The sequence below is a fragment of the Leguminivora glycinivorella genome, chromosome 12 (genome assembly GCF_023078275.1).
Source record: "Leguminivora glycinivorella isolate SPB_JAAS2020 chromosome 12, LegGlyc_1.1, whole genome shotgun sequence".
Taxonomy (NCBI): domain Eukaryota; kingdom Metazoa; phylum Arthropoda; class Insecta; order Lepidoptera; family Tortricidae; genus Leguminivora; species Leguminivora glycinivorella.
In genome coordinates this window covers 7,322,462-7,340,797 of record NC_062982.1, presented here as the reverse complement: position 1 = coordinate 7,340,797, position 18,336 = coordinate 7,322,462, and positions in this window count along the sequence as shown.

The following is an 18,336-nucleotide window of genomic DNA, read 5'->3' as shown; positions in this document are numbered from 1 at the left end:
TTTTGTGTTTAAAAAAATCATTCATCATAAAATCATTTAAAAAGTTTTGGGGAAGTTCTATGAAAAACTTGTGCCATTTATAGAAGCGCGCTTGAAGCTTTTACATTGACATAAGTATACAATTTACATTAAAAATTCGTTTCTGGTTCGCTCACGGTCAACCTAACACGCTCCTCCTCGCTACGCTCGTCGTCGCACCTAACTGTACTGTCACATGTGATGTTCTGTTCTGTTAACAATAATATAACGATAAATTATATTACTCGCATTCGTTATGATCAATAAGTATATAAACATAAACATTAGTATAAAACGTATTTATGATGAATGACGTTATGAACATAAGTCATTCGAAGTTACGATAGTTATTAACATAAAATTGTTATAAATAATGATCGTTATAATGTAAAATTGTATGAGAAACATTTTCGGACTACCAATAATCTATATAACAATTTTATATGAACTTTGGCGCACCCGTCTTTGATAGAATTAACCAAGCTTCTAACTATACAAGCTCTATGTTCACAAACTACTCCTTGGTAAAAATTGGCTTGGCCGTGAGGTGACCCATAGAAAGCCAGCGAAAATCTCAATTTCGACATTTTCTACAATGACTTATGGTAAGGCCTTTTGAAAGATTTTGTAAAATCTACAGTGAAATTGCACATAATCTTTGAAACGTAGGTACCTCTACACATACTTACATTCATAGGTATACAACAATTTCACCGAACTCTGACAAAAACATGAAAAATCAAAACAAAAATTATCTAAAAATTAAGTTAAGGGATAGGTCCGCCTACATTGTATATTATTGACTCTGTAACTGTGTCTTTTGTTTCTTTTCCGTACAATAAAGATTATACATACATACATAAAACTACAATAAAACTAAAATCAGCCTTAATAAGGCTTGTTTAAGCCCAAGGCTACATAGTTAATGTATGAAGTATGCAAATCCTGGCCATTTTTCAGTGTACGTGAAGCAGAGAACTTCCGCCGTTCAATGTAAACTTCGCTCGTAAAATTTCGCGGTCCCGAACATGGATTTACTTATTTATGTTACTTTTTCGCTAAAATCGTCCAATGTAGATTCATTGGTGTAGTATCTAAAGTCCTATTCATTTGTATGGGACATGACAAGACAGCCATTAAAATCGACTACCGAACCGGGAAGCGAACTGGGAGAAGTTTGCGGAGAAGCGGGCGGAATGGCGTATAAGTGCATTGGAATTTGGAGATGGACGCAAGTTCGTCGATCAGACCAGTTTACCTAGCCGAATGCACAAACGCTCACGATAATATCTCTTTCACGTAGCTATCTATCTCTATCGCTCTTGCGTATTGGCGCGACAGAGTTTCGTTTTCGTTTCGCGTCGCAGAAATGCCATTCGGCTACAAAACGCCGCAAAAATGTAGTCTTACTCTGTCGCGCCAATACGCAAGAGCGATAGAGATATATAGTCCTCCTCACCGATTTCGGCGATGGCGACCTCAGCAACTATGGATTACGCCTGTTATGTGCTCTAATATGGCTGGCCAGGCCGAACTTCGTCTTAAAGACTCTTTGGCAAGTGCTACAATAGAGTTGGCCAGAGGTATTGTATGTATATACGTAGGAGGGCTTCGGTCTGTCTTTGCGTTGCTGGCGTTTGGCATCTAAAGTATTGAGGCGTCTTTCCTCGAATACTTTGATATTCTTAAAGATTGTTGATCGCCAAGATGACCTATTTGCAGCAAGCTCCTCCCAACGCTCAGGGTCAATGCTGCAAGCGTTCAGGTGCCGTTTGAGCACATCCTTATATCGCAGATGCTGACCGCCATGCTTCCGCTTGCCGTCCACCAATTCAGAGTAGAATACAGTTTTAGGCAAGCGGCGGTCATCCATACGAAGGACATGCCCACACCACCGTAACTGCCGCTGCATTAATAGAGCCTCCATACCATAGAGCCCGGAACGACGCAGTACCTCAGAATTCGAAACTCGATCTTGCCATTTGATTCTTAGGATGTGTCTTAAACACCTCAGATGATAAGTGTCCAGCTTTTTTATATCGGATTTGTAAAGGCACCACGTCTCTGAGCCATACAAAAGGACTGGGATGATTAGCGCCTTGTAAACACTAATCTTCGTCTCTAGCTTGAGATCGTGGGACTTCCAAACCCGGTTAGCAAGTCGTCCGAAATTGGCAGCGGCGTTAGCGATGCGGAATGGTATCTCCGAAGCCAAGGTGTTGTCATGTCGGATAGTACTTCCAAGATATTTGAAGCGTGATACCTCTTCTAATGGTTTCCCGTCTAAATAAAGAGTTTCTGGATCAGCTTCAGTGCCTCTTTGTGGTTGCTTAAGTACTTGCGTCTTTGAAGCACTTATATAGCTTCGAAGATTCGACATGCTATCAGACATGAGGCATACGTCGTCAGCGTAAAGAATCTCCATAATAGAGACCCTTCGCACCCTGGACTTTGCTCTAAATCTCGAGATGTCGAACACACTTTTCCCAGTCCTAACGTTAAGTTGGATTTGGTTGCTGCAACACTTGAGTGCGTCTCTCATGACTGCTGAAAAGTATATGGCAAAGAGTGTGGGTGCCAAGACACATCCTTGTTTTACTCCGCTAGAAATCTGGATCTCCCCAGAAAGCTCGTTATCGTGTTGAACCTGTGCTTTCATTCCAACGTGAAATTGGCGAATCAGGTTGACGAACTTCTTAGGAAAGCCAGATTTCTGAAGAACAAGCCAGAGGGCGTCACGTGGAACTCTATCAAATGCTTTCTCTAATCGAAAGCTACAATCAAGTATAATCGAAAGCTACAAGACATATTTTTGTGGCGCCATCTATGTGTGGTGTAGTGTATGCGCGTTCTTAGGCGATCGCATTTTAATGTATGGGATGGTATGATCTTCTTATATTTAATCTATGCTCTAATTTAAATAGATATCCCTATAAAAATATCAGAGAATATTGAATGCAATATTTTGTTCAATTTCACAAAGATTGCTATTTATTTACTTGTACGATCACATACAACCGGACATTCGATCGTTTTTATAAAATTGAACAATTCGATATCGCTACCAAGTTTCCAACGATACTAGATCGTAAAATGAGATTAAAAAGCGGAGGTTGGAAAATATTGCAATGGCTGACGTGGCGTCACAACAAAGATAGGGTAGGTATATATACTTAGGTATACTTTTTTATTTCATTTGAAAATATGACTTTTGTTAGTTTTGTACGGAATTTGAACAGCGCACCAAACAGGACGTCTTGAGAACGCAGTTTTATATTGATAAATTGACGACGAGACTCGAAATAATCCATTCACCACAAATGGCAATGGCATATAGCGTCCTTGGGGATCAGCCGACAAGTGCACAGTAAATTAACCCTCGCCAGCCGATGAATGGGTCTGAACTGAACACATGCGAGTTTTTTTAGCCCAGCCGGCGGAGGAGGGGTTAAGTCTGGACAAATAATGAATCGTACAGAAGGTCTTTTTGGTATAGCACACATTTTAATAAGAGCAGCTGCTAAAAAGTTGTATGCGACCGAAAATAGTGAAAAATAAAATTTACAGCAAGCTAATAAGCAAGAAAATTGATGAGATGACACCGGGTGATATGTATGGAAGAGGAAGACATGTTGCGCCGACTCCAAGTGACTGAGATAAGGGCAAGCGAATGATAATAATCGTAAAATTTTGTTTTATTTTATTTATTTTTTATTTTAGGGCCGGTTTTTCAGTTGCCAGATAAATATATCTACCCGATAAAGTTATCACTATCCTTTTCATCACACGTATTAATGACAATGTCAGCTAACATTTATCTGACAGATATTATTTATCTGGCGATTGAAAAACCAGCCCTAAAGAAAAATAAATGATCAAATTGGTTACACTTACACTGCACTGTAACAAAAGTAATACACGTACGTAATTATTGTGAAACTTTTAAAGAAAACTTAATACTTAAGATACTCGCTCACTGCCCATATATTTGTGTTAATCGTTTTCTTAGAATACTTGCAAGTAACATGTCATATTAGATACTAGTGTTACTACACTGTGAATATCTCAGATTCAAGGCCTCTATTTTTATTAGCAGCGGACTTTCTGTACTCGTGTTTTATAGAAATCTGTAACCAAAGCCAAAAGATTGCACGTGGACCCCTTACGCAATTACATCATTTTTAACCGACTTCAAAAAAGGAGGAGGTTCTCAATTCGACTGAATGTTTTTTTTTTTATTTTTTTGTATGTATGTTACTCGATATCTCCGAGAATTGTGGACCGATTTTCAAAATTTTTTTTTTGATCGTACGGGTATAACCCCGAGATGGTCCCATTGGCACCAAGTCGGGGTCTGATGATGGGATCCTGGAGAAATCGAGGGAACTCTTCAAATGTTATAGGCACATGTAATGTTCTTAGTGTAGTTTTCAAAGGTACACCAGTATTTACGCCTGATGGTAATAATTTTATGTGGCTGAGCTGATGATGGAAGGTCAACTCCTCAATGGTTAGGAGTTAAAGGATAATTCTTTCACTAGTGTGCATATATTCGGACTGATACATATAATATCAATAGGAACCACTAAAAATCAACAAATAAATAAACTTTTTAACAAAAAATAAAACCGCCTTCAAAAATAAGCGCGTTACAAAACACGGAGAAACTAAAAAGTAAAAAATAATAAACCTTTGAATTCAGATTTCTTATCGTATTGCAATAATCTAAACATCCAAATTATAAACAAATCAATTATTTTTGGAGTCGGTACCAGCCTGTGTATGGTTGGGTGGGGCAAACAGGCAAAAAGCAAGGCGACGAACAGGTCTGGTACCGACTACAGAAATAATTGATTTGTTTATAATTTGGATGTTTAGATTATTGCAATACGATAAGAAATCTGAATTCAAAGGTTTATTATTTTTTACTTTTTAGTTTCTCCGTGTTTTGTAACGCGCTTATTTTTGAAGGCGGTTTTATTTTTGCTCAGCTCATTCTGGGGTCCACACAATGGTTCCCACAATAATTTCTGAGCGCATTATTTAACGCCCCTCAGGGAACCCAATACACGATCGTTTTCTTCCAAAATCTCATACAATTATGTAACCTCTTTCCAAATTACAAGGTTTATAATTGATTGTAATTTTAAAGGTAGATACGTCAAATATGTTGGGTGAAATCCTGGGGATTAAGAACATTGTTGTGGCATTATTTGTTTTTAATAAAAATGTCGTTTAATCGTGCGTAATATTTATTGGGGTTATTTGTGCTCGTTTTATTATATAATAAAATATTTTGTTGACTATTTAATGTAAGTTAGTCTTTAGCCCATAGACACCTAAAACACCAAAAGGATTGCATTGCAGGACTTGCCGGCCTAGTTGGGTCTATTGTACTGATTGTACACTCTTTTCTTATTTTTAGTTTTATGTAATTTTAAGTGCTTCCTTTTGGAGAAGTCCCCATAGCCAATTGTGTTCGAAAATTCAATGAAAGCACAATGCTTTGCTTCGTTCGTCCCTTCTTTAATTAACATTTATAAATCGTCCCCGCGATGTAAAGATTAACAGATGTGCATAATCATTTACAAATATGTCGCTAATCAGCGAGTATTGAATTGGCATAATATGTATGGAGTTTGTTCATGTCATGAACATACCTCGTAGTTATGATGTGAATGCAATTTTTATAATAATCATATTCATTAATGGGTACAGTCGACGTCGATAATTCTGTTACTTCAGTAACACGGATAGTACAGATAATTACTGTGACAGCCAATCGTAAATATCGTTTCACATTCACACCTCTTACTTACTATAAAAATAATCTTATATTCCAGTATATAGCAATATGCTGAAATTAGACTATTTTGTAGTACCTCCTTTTATGACTTATTATTTGTAACATTTTCCTTTTTGTGTGTGAGTGTGTTGTATTTACAAATAAATGAATTCTATTCTATATTTGGCACTTTGGATGTTATCCATGTGTCTGTTTGTTTGTCCGTCTTTCACGGCAAAACAGGGCGACGAATTGACATGATTTTTTAACGGAAACCAGTTGAAAGTATAGAGCGTGACATAGGCTACTTTTCGTCTCTTTCTAACTCCCCACTCCCTAAAATGGGAGGTGGAATTTTGTATGGAGCTTTCCGCAATTTTCGAATTTAATGCGAGCGAAGTCGCGGGGGAAAGCTAGTAGTACCTATATCGTATACTTGCTGATTGCACAGCCAACCAATTGGAACCCTAGGCCACTGTACTTACAACTATGTCATAGTGACGTTTTAAATCATATTGTAAGAAATCTCTTACTGCTTGTCTTGTGGTTGACTGTTGACTGTACTTTCAAGTTAAAAAGAAGACCGAGAAATGTACCTATAGATAATTACCTAAATCCATACTAAGATTATAATGGAAAAGTGTGTGTGTCTGTTTGTTTGTCCGTCTTTCACGGCAAAACGGAGTGACGAATTGACGTGATTTTTTAAGCGGAGATAGTTGAAGGGATGGAGAGTGACATAGGTCACATAGGCTACTTTTTGTCTCTTTCTAACGCGAGCGAAGCCGCAGGCAAAAGCTAGTAGGTACTTATATAATTGTTTGTGAAACAAAACCAAATGAACGCATTTTGTTCTAATGACCTACCTATGACATAATACCACACACCTACTAGAACTCATGAATTTTGTTAACCATTGAGTTACACAACCACGAAAGGGATTAAGAATACCCCGTTCTTCTACAACTTATGATATTTTCCGAAATATATCCAATTTAATGAACAAGTCTTGGAAAATTCGCCCGCACAATTCCTAGAAATATTTTAACGAAATATTTCCTGAGACGAGTCAAGTAGACTGTCGCTGCTATTTCTGTAGCTTTGCTAGCTATCGCTTTTTCCCAGTATGATTTTTATTCCCGTTCTTATCAATAACTGTTTATGTAGCTTTGCTAGCTATCGCCTTTTCCCAGTATGATTTTTATTCCCGTTCTTATCAATAACTATTTATAGTATTTATCTAATAATACATACATACATATAATATAATCACGCCTGTATCCCATAAAGGATAAGTTTCAGTGCCACTCTTGCCAAAAAGGGGTTGAAAGAAATCCAAATTGTGACATAGCAGTGACAGGTTGCCAGCCTCTCGCCTACGCCACAATGAGGAGGCACACTGACATTTTATCCCACCAGACGGCGCCTGTGCAAGCGTCTAGGCATGTCACTCATGTGAGAGAGAGAAAAAACATATCGTCTTCTCGCTCCCACGTATGGACTAATTAGGGTGGCGCCATCTGCCATAACCTTTGAGTGTGCCTCCTCCGCCCTTACCGGGATTCGAACCCGGGGCCGCGGCGTAGCAGGCAGGGTCACTATCACTACCGACTGCGCCAGACCGGTCGCCGGCCGTATATGAAACGAAAGCTCTGTACGCAATATGAATATAGCCAGGAAAACGTGATGTTTTACGTAAAGCTTCAGGGAAACCCGCGGTGAACCCAAGTTTGAGGAAGAGTTGCACATTCTGCCCGTATGAAGAAATGCTGCATTTAAAAATATGGGTCACTATCAAATTTACCTTATTGCTAAAAGACTATATAGCTGACATGTCTGGATTGTGTTATGTCTTTGTGGCTACGTAGACATGAATGCTAAATATGTCTTTAGCAAAACGTCTGGATCTTAAAACGTAACAATTTAAAATGATCTAACTGCAAAACATCTTCATCTTCGAATGTCTGTATTACAAAACAGACATGAACGCTAAACAGTCAAGGAGCAAAAAGTCTGGATTGTTTAATGTTTTTATTGCTAAAAAGAATAAACGCCAAACGACCCGTTAGCATAACGTCTGGTTTTAAAATGCTTAAGTGTCTTGAGAATTCAAACCTTCTCGCACTGTTAATAAGAACTGTTACATATTTATTATAAACCATGACGTCCATGACACATTATATTTCCGGACGTTTTGCTACTGTATCGTTCTGTGTTGACGTCAATTAACTAACTTCACTTTTGACTTTTTAGATATGCTAATCATACGGACTATGTATATTTCCAGACGTTTGGCTACTCATTCATTCTAAGTCTTAGCCATCCAGTTAAATTAACTTTTTGCTGATTGAGTATTCTACTTTCAAGTCATCCCAGCTGAATTGACTTTATGCTGACTGTATATTTACATTTTCTGACATCTAGCCGAAAGAGTCGTTTAGCGATAAGATAAACTTGATAGTGACCCAAAAATATTCTTATTTTTAACCCCCGACGCAAAAACGACGGGGTGTTATAAGTATGACGTGTCTGTCTGTCTGTCGGGAGTGTTCTTAGCCATGTTTTATGAAAATCGGACCACTATGTCACGGTCGGAGATATTTCAAAATTTTAATTTAACAATAGTACATTACATCAGAGGCCGGGAAAATGAGGATTTCCGGCCAAGTGGGTATATACGGATAGGGCCATACGAGGCCGGGAATCCGTTTTCACGACGAGGCATGTATAGTGCTTTTCTCAAACATACAATGAAATAAAAAAAAATGCTCTAAAGGACAATATTTTATAAAAAAAAGTTACTTTGCAGGCCTAGGCCTAAAAAATAATATGAAATCCCTTTACAGTCCTCTCGAGTTGTTGCGCCCAAAAAGCGATACTTCCCAGCCCATTTTAAGGAACGTAAAGACAATATAGTCATAGGGCTTACGGCGAAATTATGGTCAAAAGCTGCACTTTATGCAGAAAGCAAGCCACTTTGCACAGTGATACTAGGGACCAATACAAATGATTTCATCCGAGGAAACACGATTTTCATCCACTAGAATTCAAGATGGCGGACATTTTCCAAAATGGCGGCCGCATATTTTTAAAAATTTATAGAATCATAACGGTTGCACCGATTTTGATGGTTGAGGTGTCTATCAGTTTGTATTGAAGAGTTTATTAATATAAAAAATTAAAATTATAAAAAAAAAATAAGATGGCGGCCGAATAATAAGAAAAAATTGAAATTTTCAAACTTTTTTTTCATTCTCGTGAAATTTACCAATAAATTTTCTATAACATGGCCGCATTTTTATGTATTTAAATTAAACCTGATAATATTATCTACATAATAAAGTAAAAATCATGAAAATCCGTTGAGAAGTTTTTGAACTGTACCCATTTCAAATGGAGCGCGCGGATTTAAAAGATGTTTTTGCACGTGATGTAAAAAATTTTGGAATCATAACGGCTGCACCGATTTTAATGGTTGGGATGGCTATCAGTTTGTATTAAAACGTTCATTAATATAAAAATTATAAATTATTTCAAAAATTAAAGATGGCGGCCGAATAATAAGAAAAATATGAAATTTTCAATTTTTTTTGTATTCTCACGAAATTTACGAATAGTTTTTCTACGATATGGTCACATTTTTATTTATTGAAATAAAATCTGATAATATCATCTGCAAAATAAAACAAAAAACATTAAAATCCATTCAGTACTTTTTGAACTATACGCATTGCAAATGAAGCGCGCGGGTTTGAAAGACGTCTTTGCACTTGATGTGATGCATCGTATCGTTTGGTACCGCTATACACGCAAGACTGGTTATTTATTTTAGTCACAACTTACTATATTACTGTTCAGAATCAATGTTTTTAGGATTTATATACATTATTAGTTTTTTACTCCGAGTTTAGGTATATTTAGATAACCCCCGTAAACTTCGATGGTCATAATTCTTATTTTAATACATAAAAGAACTTCAATAGGTACACATAACATTTGTATCACTTCTCCTTTTCAAGGCTAGAGATAATCTTCAACAACTTCTGTAGGGGGCTACGGATACATATATTAATACAAAACTTATTTTTTGCTTCTGGTTTAGGTTATACTGAAAGATAAAAGTCATACAAAATAATATCAAAATACAAGGAAATAATGAATAAATAATAATTTATAATATCATTTTTGCAAAATACTTTTTTTCGGCAGCTGCTTTTGCAAATGTTACATTGCATTATTTGCATTGCGCAGGGTAGACCCACAACACGTACAGCGTATTGTTTAGCAGCCTTTTTCACAACCGCAATTGACCAAGTATACCCATTCATACCATATCTCCCTGTTTTCAGACCACTGCAGTACTCAACTATCATTGTACGTCTTCCAACCCCAGGATGATGGCATAGGCATATGATATCCAGAATATGGGGCGTTGTTATACGACACGGAACGCAAGTGCCGATGATGGTTACTAATTTATTTTTGGTGGTAAACAGTTTCTTGCCCACCAAGTTCAGGTGAAATTTTCAAGCATGGCGATTATTTCTCCAGGAAGACTTTGTAGTTACTGCAATGTTTCTATCAAAGCTGGTATAACTTCAGGGCGTGCAAACAATGTTTTAGAACATGATTTTTTCTTTTTGTATTGAAAAAAGAAGTGGTGTCATACGTAAAGGCGTAAAAACCACGAAGAGCAGTCGGTCTTCCAGTGTCCAAAGTGTTGGCTATTTTATAACTTATACTCTGGCAGGTTATTCTCCTTTGAAATATTAAGAAAATATACTAGACAAGACTTTGAAATTTCCCAATATAATGAGCTCCATGCTTAAATGCCAAATTGGGACCGTTCTTAACATGTGTTCTTAAAATATGTATTTTAGTGAGCAAGCGTGGACTTTAGCACCCTGGGTGGCTAGCCGAATGGCACAATCGCTCACGAAACGCTCACGAAACGAAGCGCTAGTAGATATCTATCTCTATCGCGCTTGCGTATTGGCGCGACAGAGCCAGCGGCGTATCGCTTTCGTTTGGCGTCGGAGAAATGCCATTCGGCTACGGGGCCTGAACTCACTCGAGGCCTCTTCATGAGGCAAATACCTTTCGAGGCTCTAAGCTAGGTCCAAACCCGAATCTGGCCACTGACTTTACGTCTATCCTTCACCCGTACTTCAGACTTCAGTAGTTTTTATTTAAATACCAAGACATATGTATCGGAAGATTTGATGATACGCGTGAGTCCCTGAGATACAATGAGGCTATCGGCTTCTTCCGGTTACGTTCCTATGGTTTACCCTGAAATAGCAGAGCAAATGTTCTCTGAGGAAGTAAATTGTTTAGACAAAAAATTCACCACACTAATAACATCAACAGGCTACAGTTTCTGGAAAAAGCCTTGTTGGCTGTCAGTGTATTCCTGGAGGAATAATGGCCAAGCTTGAAAAGTTCATCTGCGGCCTATATATTCATGATTCTTTATCGGTGAACTTGGTGCGCAAGGAACTGTTTCCAACCAAAATTAATAACCAGCATCCCACCAACATCGTCAGCACTACAATAACATACGCTCCTTGTCGTATAACAAGCAGACCATCTCGAAACGTAGACTAAGTAGACGAGAAAAGAAAATAAGTTATTTTATACATAGATATTTCTGTAGCCCCCTACAGAAGTTGTCGAGAATTATCTCTGGAGTTCTCGGAAAGGACAATTGCTATTAATGCAAATGTTATGTTATGTGCATTTAAGTTCTTTTAGGTTTCGCCCGTGTGGTGACGGGTTAAGAATTTCACCACCCCCTTTCTTCCCGTGGGTGTCGTAGAAGGCGACTGTGGGATATGGGTTAAATTGTGGCGTAGGCGAGAGGCTGGCAACCTGTCACTGCAATGTCACAGTTTCGTTTTCTTTCAACCCCTTATTTGCCAAGAGTGGCACTGAAACCTGAGTAGTTTCATGTGCTTTGCCTACCCCTTCATGGGACACAGGCGTGATTGTATGTATGTATGTAAGTTCTTTTAGGTAGGTATTAAAATAAAAATTATGATCATCAAAGTTTACGGGGGTTATCTAAATATACCTAAACTCGGAGTAAAAAACTAATAATGTATATAAATACTAAAAACATTGATTCTGAACAGTAATATAGTAAGTTGTGACCAAAATAAATAATCAGTCTTGCGTGTATAGCGGTACCAAACGATACGATGCATCACATCAAGTGCAAAGACGTCTTTCAAACCCGCGCGCTTCATTTGCAATGCGTATAGTTCAAAAACTACTGAACGGATTTTAATGTTTTTTGTTTTATTTTGCAGGTGATATTATCAGATTTTATTTCAATAAATAAAAATGTGACCATATCGTAGAAAAACTATTCGTAAATTTCGTGAGAATACAAAAAAAATTGAAAATTTCATATTTTTCTTATTATTCGGCCGCCATCTTTAATTTTTTAAATGATTTTTAATTTTTATATTAATAAACGTTTTAATACAAACTGATAGCCACCCCGACCATTAAAATCGGTGCAGCCGTTATGATTCCAAAATGTTTTACATCACGTGCAAAAATGTCTTTTAAATCCGCGCGCTCCATTTGAAATGGGTACAGTTCAAAAACTTCTCAACAGATTTTCATGATTTTTACTTTATTATATAGATAATATTATCAGGTTTAATTTAAATACATAAAAATGCGGCCATGTCATAGAAAATTTATTGGTAAATTTCACGAGAATGACAAAAAAAGTTTGAAAATTTCAATTTTTTCTTATTATTCGGCCGCCATCTTAATTTTTTATGATTTTAATTTTTTATATTAATAAACTCTTCAATACAAACTGATAGACACCTCAACCATCAAAATCGGTGCAACCGTTATGATTCTATAAATTTTTAAAAATATGCGGCCGCCATTTTGGAAAATGTCCGCCATCTTGAATTCTAGTGGATGAAAATCGTGTTTCCTCGGATGAAATCATTTGTATTGGTCCCTAGTATCACTGTGCAAAGTGGTTTGCTTTCTGCATAAAATGCAGTTTTTTTCCGTAAGCCCTATGACTAATATTTCATTGCATGTTTGAGAAAAATTTATTACAGATACTTAAAAATACTACTAAGTATAGCACTCGTATACCTACTTAGATACTTAGGTAATACTCGTACAATGTAGCCAGTGAAACACGCATTTTCTATGAAACGATTAATAATTTGCTGTTTTTAGGGTTCCGTAGTCAACTAGGAACCCTTATAGTTTCGCCATGTCTGTCTGTCCGTCCGTCCGTCCGTCCGTCCGTCCGTCCGTCCGTCCGTCCGTCCGTCCGTCCGTCCGTCCGTCCGTCCGTCCGTCCGTCCGTCCGTCCGTCCGTCCGTCCGTCCGTCCGTCCGTCCGTCCGTCCGTCCGCGGATAATCTCAGTAACCGTTAGCACTAGAAAGCTGAAATTTGGTACCAATATGTATATCAATCACGTCAACAAAGTGCAAAAATAAAAAATGGAAAAAAATGATTTATTAGGGTACCCCCCCTACATGTAAAGTGGGGGCTGATATTTTTTTTCATTCCAACCCCAACGTGTGATATATTGTTGGATAGGTATTTAAAAATGAATAAGGGTTTACTAAAATCGTTTTTTGATAATATTAATATTTTCAGAAATAATCGCTCCTAAAAGAAAAAAAAGTGCGTCCCCCCCCCTCTAACTTTCTAACCATATGTTTAAAAAATATGAAAAAAATCACAAAAGTAAAACTTTATAAGGACTTTCTAGGAAAATTGTTTTAAACTTGATAAGTACAGTAGTTTTTGAGAAAAGTACGGAAAACTACGGAACCCTACACTGAGCGTGGCCCGACACGCTCTTGGCCGGTTTTTATTTTTCTACTACTAACAAACTTCATAGACCTTATATAGTAAACAGTACCTGATTCCTAAGCGACCGAGAATCACTCAGAGTTCGAAAACTCAAAAATTTGCGTTTCCAGATTCGATTTTCCGAAAACACCCACATAGCAAATTCAATCGTTAGAGCAGGCCCCGTAGCCGAATGGCATTTCTCCGACGCCAAACGAAAGCGATACGCCGCTGGCTCTGTCGCGCCAATACGCAAGCGCGATAGAAATAGATATCTACTAGCGCTTCGTTTCGTGAGCGTTTCGTGAGCGATTGTGCCATTCGGCTAGCCACCCAGAGTTGTTTCCGATTCCCAGATCGCTGGTATTAATCGTTAAAAATATTAGATAGTAGGTACAATCGTGAGCGCAAGTCGTCGCTTGTATCAAACACCTGATTTCGATGCATGGGAGGCCTCACGGGATTTCCGGGATCCAACAAGTTTGTCCTTTGTACGGAATCCCTTTACGAGGTCTTTACGCCACGCCATACGAATACGTAAAGTACTATATGTATTAGGTATTGAAGGTCAGCGAGGTCATGTTAGTATTTAAATTGTTTATAGACAGGTTATTTTATTCGATTATGATTAGATAAGATAATAGTTTATTGCAAATCATGGTACATTGTTTATATTTATAATAATATATGGAATCGCATGGCACCCTGGTAGTGTATGGCAATTCTTAACACTAGGTAGATACTTAAAAATATATACCTATTCCACTAACCTAGAGCTTAGTCTAACTAAATGAAATACATTTTTTATGTAATTATTATGATAGATTTTCTTCTTTATACTCTTGAATAGAGTAATATGAATATGCCTTCTTTAATAGGAAATCCTTGAGTTTGGTAGAAAACACGAGTTTTTTGGACACATTTAATTTATTCACTGTATGTAAGTTTTATTTAACGACTGTGTAGATTTATGTGCCTTCATTTTTAGGGTTCCGTAGTCAAATACCCTTATAGTTTCGCCATGTCTGTCTGTCCGTCCGTCCGTCCGTCCGTCCGTCCGTCCGTCCGTCCGTCCGCGGATAATCTCAGCAACCGTTAGCACTAGAAAGCTGAAATTTGGTACCAATATGTATATCAATCACGCTAACAAAGTGCAAAAATAAAAAATGGAAAAAAATGTTTTATTAGGGTACCCCCCCTACATGTAAAGTGGGGGCTGATATTTTTTTTCATTCCAACCCCAACGTGTGATATATTGTTGGATAGGTATTTAAAAATGAATACGGGTTTACTAAGATCGTTTTTTGATAATATTAACAGTTTCGGAAATAATCGCTCCTAAAGGAAAAAAAAGTGCGTCCCCCCCCCCTCTAACTTTTGAACCATATGTTTAAAAAATATGAAAAAAATCACAAAAGTAGAACTTTATAAAGACTTTCTAGGAAAATTGTTTTGAACTTGATAGGTTCAGTAGTTTTTGAGAAAAATATGGAAAACTACGGAACCCTACATTGAGCGTGGCCCGACACGCTCTTGGCCGGTTTTTATATACTTCTGGACCCAGTCACTGTGCAGAATTGGCATTAGAAATTTCAATATCAATAACATTTAAATACTTATTCAAAGTATACAAACCAACCATACAATATAGTACAAGCTTTGCTTAGTTTGGGGCTAGGTTGATCTGTGTAAGGTGTCCCAATATTTATTTATTTATTTTATTTTATTTATTTTTAAAAGGCATATAATTAACCGGGCAACTAAAATATTAAACGGGAAGTTATGTCGGGAATACAATAATATAATTTGGCTGTGTTTTAATATTATGGCGACAAAAAAAATATATGAGCTTCAAATATTAAGCATCATTATTATTGAAAAAACGGCAGCAAATTTCAAGCGACAAAAATATTGCCGAGGAACATTAAACAATACTTTGGCGACTAAAATAATAATTGGCACCTAGTATTGCAAAGCGTAAGATTTTTAATATTTGTATATAGTCATATAGATGTTAGCACCTAAATAATTATACTTAGCTCATCGTTTAAAGTAGTATTTAAATTGCGGAGGCAACTAAAAAAATTATTGGGAAGTAGGTTTTTTTAAAACACATATAAAATCGTTTCTTTATGGAAACGATGGTCTCATCGGAAGATCAGGCTTCCAGGGAACGCGTACCAAATCATTTTATAATAAGGACACAGCAAAGAGGAGTGTACGAGTATAAGCTTCTAATGGGTCGGTAACGCGCATGTGACACCCCTTGAGTTGCAGGCGTCCATAGGTTACGGTGACCGCTTTCCATCAGGCCGATCGTATGCTTGTTTGCCACCGACGTGGTATTCAAAAAAATTGCCATGATAATCGTATAGTATAATATTACAAGAGCAGAATTATTTTCTACTAGCAAAAAGTGGGTTAGGGTTAGGTTATTTTTTTAGTAGAATATAAGTCCTACCAAATTTGCAAAGAATGACATAATTCTTAGGTACTTTGTATGTACAAAACAACGATAGCAAAAAGGAAATGAAATACAGTCCCAGAGGCATGCATCCCCAACACACATGACTCGCTATCAAAACAGAAATAGGAAGAAGGTGGACAACTTTTTACCGCCTAAATATTATGCAAACAAAAATCTACGGAAGTACTCCTAATTTATAAGATTATTTTGCTCATGAACATTATGCCAGCATAAGATTCGATATTATAAAATCTGCGGAACGATTTATGCCAAAGCATATTCTGAGTAAGGTTTTCTTGCCAAAAAAATTAATCTTTCAGAGTGACGTTAAGACTGCGTAAGGCCAGCCTTAGATTCGATAGAGTAAACGTCTTGAAAAGTTAAATTAATTGTATAGACGAAGTTGCCAGCACCCCCAAACACCTAATTTCTTACCCATAAGTAAAATATTTTGTCGACCGTTATATTTTATAAGAATCCTTTTTTTTTATTAAAATGACAGCTCAGGTGATGAGTGCCGATGTATAAATTTTACATGTACTTTTTATGTTAATTTGCTATATAAATATTTTAAAAGAACTGTATATTTTATATTAATAGACAGCCGTTTTCCTATTAAACTGTATCTCTTAAATTGTTTCCAATATAATAATTCAGTTGCCAAATAAATAGTTGGTACTCGCGTCTGTTTAAACCGTAGCCGTAATGACATTAAAATGCTACCTCATATTGACATATTTTGAGGCCCCATTTTAGTCGCCAAACTATTATTTTTGATACCCATTTCTATGGTTATTTAGTCGCCCGGAACCCTTTATAGGGCACCGGTCTCAAAAAAGACCACCCTGTATGACTATCTTTTTGTATTTTTTTCTTGTAGAGAATTTTTAGTACTACAGGATGGCGATGAGGTTTGAACTCACGATTTTTTTGAGTCTTGCCCGTTAAAGGGTTAAATACGTGCCTTTTTAAAACACGGACGTCGGACAAGTGACTGTTAAAGCCATCTAGTGACAAGTTTTAGAATTAGCATGTACTGTCGCGCACAACATTTTGCACGCTCCTCTCTCTGGCTCTCTTGAGCCTTTTATACTCAAGAACGCGGAAACTATTTCATAGATGGCGTTACTATACGAACCGATGATAGTAAGAGTAAAATTATTTAAATTCTCAGGGTGACTTTCAGACATTGGATGTTATGTAGTGATACTGGTGATAATGATATCGATGGATAATATATTTTATTATCTTACTTATTGTTATTATTAAATTGCATTATGCACTTAACCCTATTTTTATTTTAGTCTATTAATTATAAATTACGATGAAAGTTCAACAGGAAAATGTCATTTTATTATATAGATTAGAAATACATCCGCATTCCGCAAATATTCTAATACTTAAGTGTTTGTTTATTAATTATTATATATTTTATGACATATTTACTGTTACATGATTCGCCAGATGGTAAGCGATTACCAACGCCCATGGACGCCTGTCGCCTGTAAACTGAGAGTAGATAATTAGGCAAGTGCCTACAATTTATGATTCAAATTCAAATATAAAGATTTTCATCAAAACAACTAACCACAACACAATAAGCCGCACCATAAACTATAATATTTGCTAATACATTGTATACCTAATTACCTACCTATTATTACAATATCCACAGATTTAAGAATGTTTGCTCTGTGATAATATCTAATCACTTTAGGAAGTGTTCCCCCACTTTCACACACTTAGGTAGATACGAAAAATAATCGTTGTCATACTTATCAAAAACTTCCAACTGCCGGTAATTAAATACCATGTACGACGCTAAATACGACCTTGAGATAAAAGTAAAATCGAATTTGGTAATTTATTGCTAACGAATTAATTGAACGAATATTATGTCAACACGCAATGAAATTAAATTGACAGTAAAGTAGTACAATGTTAAAGCTCCGTCGTTTCCGGTCACGAAGTAAATACTTCCTCTCCAAACGTACTTCCCGTTCCCCATAACTATAACTGAAACTTGATATATTATCTACAAAACTACAATATAATAATGACTGCGCACTACTCGGTATGTCAAAAGCACTTCCTTGTATAAATGCTTTGATTGTAGAATATTAAGTACCTACTTTAAGAAAATTTCAAAAGAGCACAATGAAGTAGTAGGGTTAAAAATCGCTGTCTACTTGCTCAACATCTTCAAAACTATTGAAATTT